The 9,859-nt window shown below is 29.1% G+C and overlaps 1 non-coding gene across 1 annotated transcript; it reads right to left on the bottom strand.

The window, feature by feature from the left end:
• Nucleotides 1–5,627: 5,627 nt before the first annotated feature.
• Trnaa-agc (transfer RNA alanine (anticodon AGC)) lies at nucleotides 5,628–5,700 on the bottom strand. The gene has a single exon. It is a non-coding gene; the product is annotated as a tRNA-Ala (tRNA).
• Between the last annotated feature and the right edge of the window lie 4,159 nt (nucleotides 5,701–9,859).

The following is a 9,859-nucleotide window of genomic DNA, read 5'->3' as shown; positions in this document are numbered from 1 at the left end:
TTCTTAAATTTAAATTATTGCTGCTACAGGAAAAGTAATTACGACGTACGTTGCGAAAATAGTAAAGAAATTAGAAATTAACTTTATCTCGAAATAGACACACACACACGGAATGATGACATTTACTCCGTTCTTCGTTCGTTGTCTTTTTGCTGCTTCGTTATCATAACTATTGTTTTAATATAATTACAATAATAACCGTCATAACAATAAAACTAAAGTAAAATGACATTATTTGAGGTTTTAAATTATGCAAAGTGAGTTTATTATTATTGGTTGTGGATTGGAGGCGGATTTGCGTAATGTCGAAGGTTGTTGTCGTGGGAGACATTTCTAATTGTCGTAATCCCCTTTTTTCTTCGAGAAAGTTTTGGACTTGTGATTTTGTGAGATAAGGATTGTTTTACAAAAAAAGTAAATTTTGTGATATTTTTACTTGATTTTTGATAAAAAATTTAAAAATAAAAATTTACAACTGTGGTACTAAAAAATTTTCAAATTAATCCAAATCTAGCATATTAACATTCTCAACAAAAATAATTTTTTTGTGGAAAAAAAAATAATTTTTTAAAATTTAAAAATTACTTAATTTCTTATAGTTCTGTTAATTTTTTCAATTAAAAATTAAAAGCTTTATTTTTCCGAAAAATTAAAATTTTTCCTATTTTTTTTTTCTAAAAATTCAATAAAGATTTTTTTTTAATGATAAATTAATATTTTTGGGAAAAATTAGGTTATTAATTTTGACTCAATTGACTTAAAATTTTTAAAGAATTTATCAATTAGCCTGTTCCTAAACTTTAACGTTAACGTTAAAAAATATCACAAAAATTAAAATAAATACCTAATTAATTTTAAAAAAATTAAACAAATCACGTGGTTTATAAAAAAAATTAAATTTAAAAATTTTTTAAATTTTTCTTCTTTAAATTTAATTTTTTTTTTTGGGTTGAGAGAATTTTCATGACAGTTTAAATCATCTTACCTTGGAAATTCTGTTGATATGAAATAAAATTTTGTTTTTCAATAAGTTTTGGCTGAATTTGCAGTCTTTATTGTGATACTTCGAATATTTATTTTTTTTAATAAAATTTAATTTTTAATTTCTTTTAGGTATATCTTTTAATTATTTTTATTTATTTTTTTAAATTAATTTTTTTTTATTAAAATTTTTTTTAAAATAAGAAAAAATTAAAGAAAAATTAAAGTAAAAATTTCAAATTAATTTTTTCTTCATTAATTTTCTTAATTACTTAATTAATCAATATTATTTTTGTAAAAATGTTTAATTAATATTTTTTTTTCAAATAAATTATGGATTTAAAAAAATAAAAAAAATTTTCTTCTTTAAAAATTTTTAAATTTAATATTTTTTAACCAGATTTTTAGATTTGTTTAATTTTTTTAAAATTAATTATTTATTTTAATTTTTGTGATAGTTTTTATTGCATATTTTATACAAAATTAGAAAACAGAAATTCATTTCAAAAGATAAATCGATTAATTTTCAAAAAAATCTCTCTTCACTTTAGAAATTACTTCCAAACTCCAATCATGTTAAACACACGAAAATTGTCCTCACAAAAAGGAAATTTCACTCTAAAATTTACAGTTCAATTAACATTCAAAACTGTGTTACTCTCCCCAGGCAAGTAATAAAATTTTCTGATCAATTTCAAGGAAAACTTTGAGTGCTCAACAAATTCCCTTTAATCTATCCAACCAGCAGTTGCACAACGAGACAAGACAAGATTATCGTAAAATATCGACGGATATAGAAACCGAGTGCGTCATCCATTTATATCACAAAGCGGTAACACATGTTTGTGCAATCAGAATGCATTTAAAATGATACTCAAGCGTGCTTCCCCGTTGTAAGTTCTTGGAAATCATTTTCTAGCTGAAGTACCATCTATTATTATTATGCCATATAGTAAAACGCTCCGCCAGATGTTACATAAATAAATATTTTCTCTCATTTTTTTTATCGTTCATAACATGAACTTGGACAATTTTTTTCAAAAAATTCAAGGAAACGAGACGAAAGAAGCTTGAGCAATAAAAGCTTATTAAAAGATCAGACAGAAGAATTTTTTCATCTATTGTGGATTTTATTTTTATTCTTGATTGAACAAGAAAAAAAAGTGAAAAAACAAGAATGCACTCGTTTTTTTAGAAATGTTTATTCAAATGTTCAAAAATAGATTTTCACAAAAAAAAAAAAAGAAAATCGCTCACGGCAGATACACAAATGTTACCTTGTTCAATCCTGTTGTTACACAGACACACAAAGCACATATTTTATCTCGATTCATCTGTTTCATTCGGACCTGCTATCATTCACAGGGCACAAAAAAGGAGAAACATGCAGGCAAACGACCTGAACAGTTATAGTTGAAGCATGAAATGAAACAAAATACAGATAAATGCATTTAAATTTGAGTTGTTTATTTTAAAATAGCTTTGAATGTGAATGGTGAAACACAGGGAAAGAGAGAGAAAAGCATCGAGAAAGAGATGCGTATTGAACAAATGGTGATAGGCAAAAATAATTCAAAAGCTTGATGAGTTTTTAAATTGGAAGATGTGAGCGCATTTTGTTCAAGCATAAATTTTTGCTTAAATTTGAAAATATTTTTTCTTAAAGTTGAGGGTAAAGTTAAGAGTAACAATAGTATGGTTTTAAGGTTTTACAAGAGTATCGTGGTCTAATTGCTATTAAACATTTTTATACCCTATGGGCGAAAAACGGGTCAGATTGATGCCTTAAGGGATCAGGTTGACTCCTCAGGAGTTGCTAATCCGCAGACCCAAAAAATTGAATTCTTCAAGAGATCATTTGGATCCCTTAAAAGGTCAATTTGGTCCCTTAAGAGGTTAAATTGATCTCCTGGAGAGGTTAAATTGACCCCTTGAAGAGATGAAATTGACCTCTTGAAGGGATCAAATTGACCTTTTAAGGGTTCATATTGATCTCTTAAGGGATCAAAAAATTTCCTCAAGGGATCAATTTGACTCCTGAAGGATCAACCTGATAAGGAGCTGGCATAATCTTTCATTGCTATTGACACATGTTTCTTGGTTACTTACGACGTCAATTTTACTCTAAATCATCAATTTTTTTTTAATAAGTAACAGTGAGCTGTTCTTTTTGCTCGTGTTTATATTGAGCTCGAGAATTATATGTGGCTCTTTTTGAAATTTCCGAGCTTCGGAGTCTCATTAACTCATATATTTTAAATTATTAGTTGTTTCTACTTGTGTCTGATTTTTTCCAACGGACACCAATCGCAATTTCATCAGACATTACATTGTATAACAAAACACCTTTATAGATGACGGAGTTATGGACGACTGATGAAGTGCACGCTGGAGGTCTTAATTTATGGGAGTTTCTCAACATATAGGGTTGACGTTCGCCAATGTAAGTAAAAAATCTTGACAAATACTTTGGCAATAGACCATGTTGTACCTTGTAAATCATCAGCAGAACGTTAAAGTTGATTCGTTGCTTGATTACTTAAAGAACATGAGCCCTCCAAAGTTTATTAACCATTGCGTTTCCTTAAGTTCATCGACTACATGGGCTATGAGACAGAGTCAGATATAATTTTTCTTATTGCTTCATCTTTCCCTTCCTAATGCAGTTTTGCCATATGAATAAGATAAGACAGGTTGATTCGAGTGAAATAGAATTTCCTTCAAATACAAATAATTGATACGCCAAAGCAATATTTGATGTTCCTGAAAAGAAAGAAAAAAATATTTAAAAAAAATTAAGACTTAACATAAATCGAACAATTTGACTTACATTTTTGTAACAAGAAATCATGAAGAGAACTGGTCTTCTCTGAAGTTTTAAAAAAGTCGTAAAAATCTTACCAATCCATGTTAAGAAAAATACAATCACGGACAGACATCGTCAAAGAGTCTCCAGCCGCAGGAACGCCATTTGCTGAAACGACAACAACGAACAAAGTACATTACATTTTGTGCAGGCATGCATGTATAAGTGAGCTATCAATGCAAATAAATCGAATCGAGAAGGAAATCGAATAAAATAAAATATATAAAATGAAGTCGTGTTCGATGTCCTTTAACATTGCTGCAGCAACAGCAGCAGCAGCAGCGCAATAACAGAAAGAAAGGAATTTTGCTTGTTCATTCGAATTTTTCTGAGAGGACTTTCTAATTTATCTTTTGTGTGTTATTCGTCTGTTGTCTGCGACTGAATTTCGCCCGACTACCCGAAAAAACGACGACGAGGAAAATATTTAAAGAACGACTTGAGTAATGGTGCCTTCAATGACAAACAGAAAATAAATGTGCCACTCCGGAGAGTTTATCAAACGAAAATTTATCGTCAAATAATTTATTGGAGAGTTCGAGTGCCGCATTTGCCTCTTAAAATGGGTCATGCAGTTTTTTTTTGTTGTCACAGAAAGAGCAATTTGCGTCTCTTTCGGGACTCACAAGCTAATCCTTGACAAGCGCAGGACTTTTGCAAAAACAAGCAAAATTATTTTGTTTACACAAGCGATACTATCGAGTTATGTCGAACAACAACTAGTGCTATTTTAGGATAAAATATTTCACAAAGACGGACAAAAATATTGCTGAGAGCCACAAACACAACAAAGACGAAGAAAAGGGTTCCCTCAAAATCATTCAAGTGAATAAAAGATGTTTGTACAGTCGTCTTCGTCTCCGACTTTGGTTTCCTTTCGTACAACAACAACAACTAACCGAAAAAAGATGGCAAAAGAGACGCAAAAATTATGTCCTTTTACCCCCTTTTTATCCAGTTAATTAGCAAAAGTACCAATCAGTTTCCATAGCAGAAAAGCAAACAAAATCATTCGAACCGCTTGACATTTTGGGCCCACACTGACTAATTAATTTGTTTTTATTTATTTTGAGTCAATTATTTACCACACAATTGGCACGGAAACTTTTGTCTGACAGACTTTTCCTTTTCACGTCACAAAAACGGAGGAAAATCAATCAAACTCAATTAAGAGTCACTCCATTTTTCCGCGCGTGATAATTCATAAAATGTTATTCGGAGACAGACAAAAGGGGAGTTTCAATAATTTGTAAATCACACCTCCTCCAACAGGATGTAAAAATAATGGAAATCCAGCTAATTTTCAATTTTTTGATGCGTTCGTGCTACAGATTTTATCACAGCCCGAAATAGACACTAAATAATGATGAAAGCACAAAAGGGGATGTCAAACAGTGATGATTTTGTGCAGTTTTGCTCTGAGGATGGCGATGATTGACGCAGTAATTCCGGAAATTTCATTCATTTTTACAAGTATTTGGAAATTGCACAGAGGGAAATTACATCCGTTCATTCGGTGATTTGATTATTATTCAAGGGGAGAAATATGAAAGGGAAAGTTTAAAAGACTTGTGATGAAGAGGTGAGATCTTAAAAAAATTCTTATAGGTAAAAATTTCTTATCAGAGTCTTTAAACTTATTAGAATTTTCTGAAGCATTTAAGTTCATAATTTTTTTTTTAATAATTAAAAATTAATTAATTGTAAAATTTTTTTTCAAATCACACAAAAAAAATTTGCAAGAAAAAAATATTTTCTTAAAAAAAAAAAAAAATCACTTTGGAACTGCCGGGTATTGATCCCGGTACCTCTCACATGCTAAGCGAGCGCGCTACCAATTGCGCCACAATCCCATATGCATCACAATCAAACAAAATCGCATTGCTTGATTTATTTTTGTCACCTTTCATCAAGTCATGTCAAAACATAAAATAATTTTTTTCATTAAAAAAAGTTATTTTTAGCTGTCTTTTATACGGCCTCATTCCATTTACTTTTTAAAAATATTTTACTCACATAAACGAATAGACAAAAAACAAAAAAAAAAGTTTCAAAAGCAATATGTAAATGACATGTGAGAGTTATGATAATGAGCCTTACTCGTTTTTAACACCTGATCAGCGAAAAAAAAGTATCAAAATATCTTTTGCCGCAATATTTTTGCCACAACACGGCACTAAAACGTCTCCTTTCTTGTGAACTAATTAAATTAAATTGCATTTACGCCGCGATTAGATTATGGCACATGAACAAACAAACAACCAACAAGCAAAGTTGCGGAAACAAGAACATCCTAATAACATAGATAAATATACAATAATTTACATTTATTTGCTCCCATGTGCGTTCACCAAAAAACATAATATTATTCATACAACATAATAAGATTCATACCTTTTAATGTTGCGATTCTCTCCCCTTTTTCTTTTCTTCCTCGGCGGTACTACTGTTGGTAAAAGCCGTAATGATGATGCTCTGTGGGAAAAAAATGGATCAGATTAACCTTGTTAAAAATTAGTAAGCCCATCGGGAGAGTGAAACTTTCTCTCAAGGAGTTAAAATTACTCTCAATTAGTTGAATTTACTCTCAATGAGTTAAATTTACTCTTAAGCAGTTAAGTTTTCTCTCAAGAAGTTAAATTTACTCTGAAAGAGTTAAATTTACTCTCAATGAGTTAAATTTACTCTGAAGGAGGTAAATTTACTCTCAAGGAGTTAAATTTCCTCTGAACGAGTTAAATTTACTCTCAATGAGTTAAATTTCCTCTCAAAGAGTTAAATTTACTCCCAAAGAGTTAAAATTACTCTCAATGAGTTAAATTTACTCTCAAGGAGCTAAATTTACTCTCAATGAGTTAAATTTACTCTCAATGAGTTAAATTTACTCTCAAGGAGTTAAATTTACTCTCAAGGAGCTAAATTTACTCTCAATGAGTTAAATTTACTCCCAAAGAGTTAAATTTACTCACCTGGAAATAGATACTAATTAAATTTACTCCCAATGAGTTAAATTTACTCTCAAGGAGTTAAATTTACTCCCAAGGAATTAAATTTACTCTCAAGGAGTTAAATTTACTCTCAATGAGTTAAATTTACTCTCAATGAGTTAAATTTACTCTCAATGAGTTAAATTTACTCTCAATGAGTTAAATTTACTCTCAATGAGTTAAATTTACTCTCAATGAGTTAAATTTACTCTCAAGGAGTTAAATTTACTCTCAAGGAGTTAAATTTACTCTCAATGAGTTAAATTTACTACCAAGGAGTTAAATTTACTCTCAAGCAGTTACATTTATTAAGTTAAATTCTCTCTGAAGGAGTTAAAATTAGCCCCAAGGAATAAAATTCTAACTCGATTTTCGCCCATAGGAAACCGTAATAATGATACACATTTGTTGTTGTTGTTCTACTAAATTTTGTCTGTAATTTAAAATCAGCGTTTAGTTCAACTACATGTGCAACATCACCTTCACAATTATTATATTATACATTCCTGCATCGAGTCTACGTGCGGCATACACTTTGGCAAAGAAAACACCTGTGCGCCTCCTTGCGTTCGGTTGAAATCAAAATAAATAAATATGCATGAGAAGCAGAAGTGATAACAATGGAAAAAGACAACAAAAGGCTTCGAAAAGGAGAAAACGTAAGAAGGAAGGTAGCTTAATTTCCAGGAAATATAAAGATAAAACAAAGTCTGTGTGTACTTTTCGGTGTGTGTGTCTTTCATCGAGAAACAATAGCCGTAATAATAATAATAATAATTTCGTGCAGCACGTCAGAGAGTGGCAACAATTGCGAGGTAGGAACAGAAATAATGACACAGAAGTGCTTAGCCCGTCGTGGCGTCAGTTTGTGCATGCAAGTGTAAAACAAAAGGGTTTTTTAGCTTAATGGTAACTAGTCGACGAGGTACCACGTTAAGTAGTTGGGAGAGTGTTGAATGGAAATTGTTGAAAAAGGAAACAAAATGTTTTGTTTATTTCAGCGTGATGCAATTTTGTAACGGAGTTTTGTGAAGAGTTCATGTTTCGCAAATTCAGTACAGTTCAGTAAATTTTGGAACTCATGAACAAAAAGTTGAAACTTATCAAAGCTCATAATTTTCCTTCAATTGTTGAGTAAATCAGCATTTGTAATTTTTGTTGACTTTAGTTAGACATGAAACGAGACATAATAAAACGATAAACAGCCAAAGCGTGCCAGAGATTCAAAAATGTTTTGTTGATCCTTCTGTTGATTCAAATCCAGTAAGTCTTTGATGTTCAAAAAAAATTTTTTAGCTGAAAAAAAATAATGCTTATTAAAAAATAATTCATATAGGTATCTGGATAGAAATTTCAATACAATTTAGTTTTAATTTAAGAATATTTAAGACAAATTTTACTTTTTTAAGTTAAAATTGCTATTTTTTTTTAATTTCCAAAAAAAAAAAATCTAAAAGTTTTTATTTTCCCAAAATTTGGTAGAAAATTTACCTATTCGAACTTTTTTTTTAACTTAAGCTTAAGTAAAATGTCGAAATATTTTATTGACTGAAACTTTAGTTCCCAGTGGGAAATCTGGACCTTTTTCTCAGGGGCTAAAATAAAAGCCTTTTAAAGTTTTCTTAACAATTTTTTAATATTTTGTAATTTTTTTGAAAAAAAAAATTAAGAAAAAATAAAAATTGAGTAAATTTTATGATTTGAAGTCAAAAATTTCTATATTTTCCATGGAAAAATAAATTTGATTGTAATAATTGTATGATTAATAGAATTTGGGCTCAAAAATAGAATATTATTAATAATTAGCGAGTTAAAATCGCACTATTGGGCCATAAAATATTCAATTTACTCAAATTTTCATTTTTGTAAAATAAATTTCTCGAAAATCCTACAAAAAGTTTTAAAACTGTTAAGAAAACTTTAAATTTCCCACAGGGCTTAACTTTTTAAGCTCTGACTAAATATAAAATAAAATAAATTTCGTGAACTTACCTTTTAATAAGGGTATACTCGTCAAAATTTACGGGATCTTAATTCTGAAAAAAAAAATTAACTCCGTATTCACTTAAATTTTTTAAAAATATTTTCTATGGAAAAAAATGAGATTTAAAGTTCAACTTTTATGTTTAAAATATTTTTCTCCATATTTCGCTTAGTTCAGATTTAAAAGTTAATTTAGGGTGTTCCAAAACCGTTTTCTGTTTCGCTATTCATCTTTGAAATAAAAACCATGGGGGATGGGGGATATAGAAAATTTTATATGGATTTTCGTTTTTAGGACCATTTAGTATGAAAAAGTAATATAATTGTTCAATTTTGAGTTATTTTCTATGATATTGTTATAAAATTAGCGTTTTGACTTAATTTTTCTTTTCCAAAAATTATTTTCAAATTTTTGATCGTTATTTTTTGTAAATTCTTCGTTTTGTAATTCTTGATTTCTTAATCGAAATGTTCATTAATAACCTCTTAAATAGTGTAAAATGTCAAACTTGTTAAAAAATAGTTAAAATATCGCTAAAAAAGCTAGCAAAACTTGATTTCTTAAGTTATTTAGTATGAAAAAGTATTTCAAAATCTATATAAAATTTATTCTTCCCCCATAAAATTTTTTAAAAATGTTTGGGGGAGGAAACGCGAAACAGAAAACGAAAACGGAACACCCTTAAGAATTCGATATATAATGAAAGCTAAACTGTTTTGTTTTAAAAAATTGCAAACCTGATTTATTTAAGATTTTTCATTTTCCTTTCATTAGAAATCTATATGAAAAAAATTAAAAACTGTACTTTAATCGATAGATGACAAAAAAAATCTCGTTTTTCGCCTAAATCAATATTTAAAAAATATTTTTCATAATAAAAATTTATTTTCATCGAGTTTGAAACTGATAAATCAAGCTAAAAAATAAAATCATCACACATTTTAAAATAACCAACAATTATTTTTTTTTTGTAGATTCAGCTCGGATAACCCACTTACCACCGACAATGCATGATTTTTTTTTTGCGTATTTTAAAATTTA

This window comes from Culicoides brevitarsis, chromosome 3, assembly GCF_036172545.1.
Source record: "Culicoides brevitarsis isolate CSIRO-B50_1 chromosome 3, AGI_CSIRO_Cbre_v1, whole genome shotgun sequence".
Taxonomy (NCBI): Eukaryota; Metazoa; Arthropoda; class Insecta; order Diptera; family Ceratopogonidae; genus Culicoides; species Culicoides brevitarsis.
Note: the sequence above shows the minus strand (reverse complement) of the source record. Positions and strands in the feature narration are given on the sequence as shown.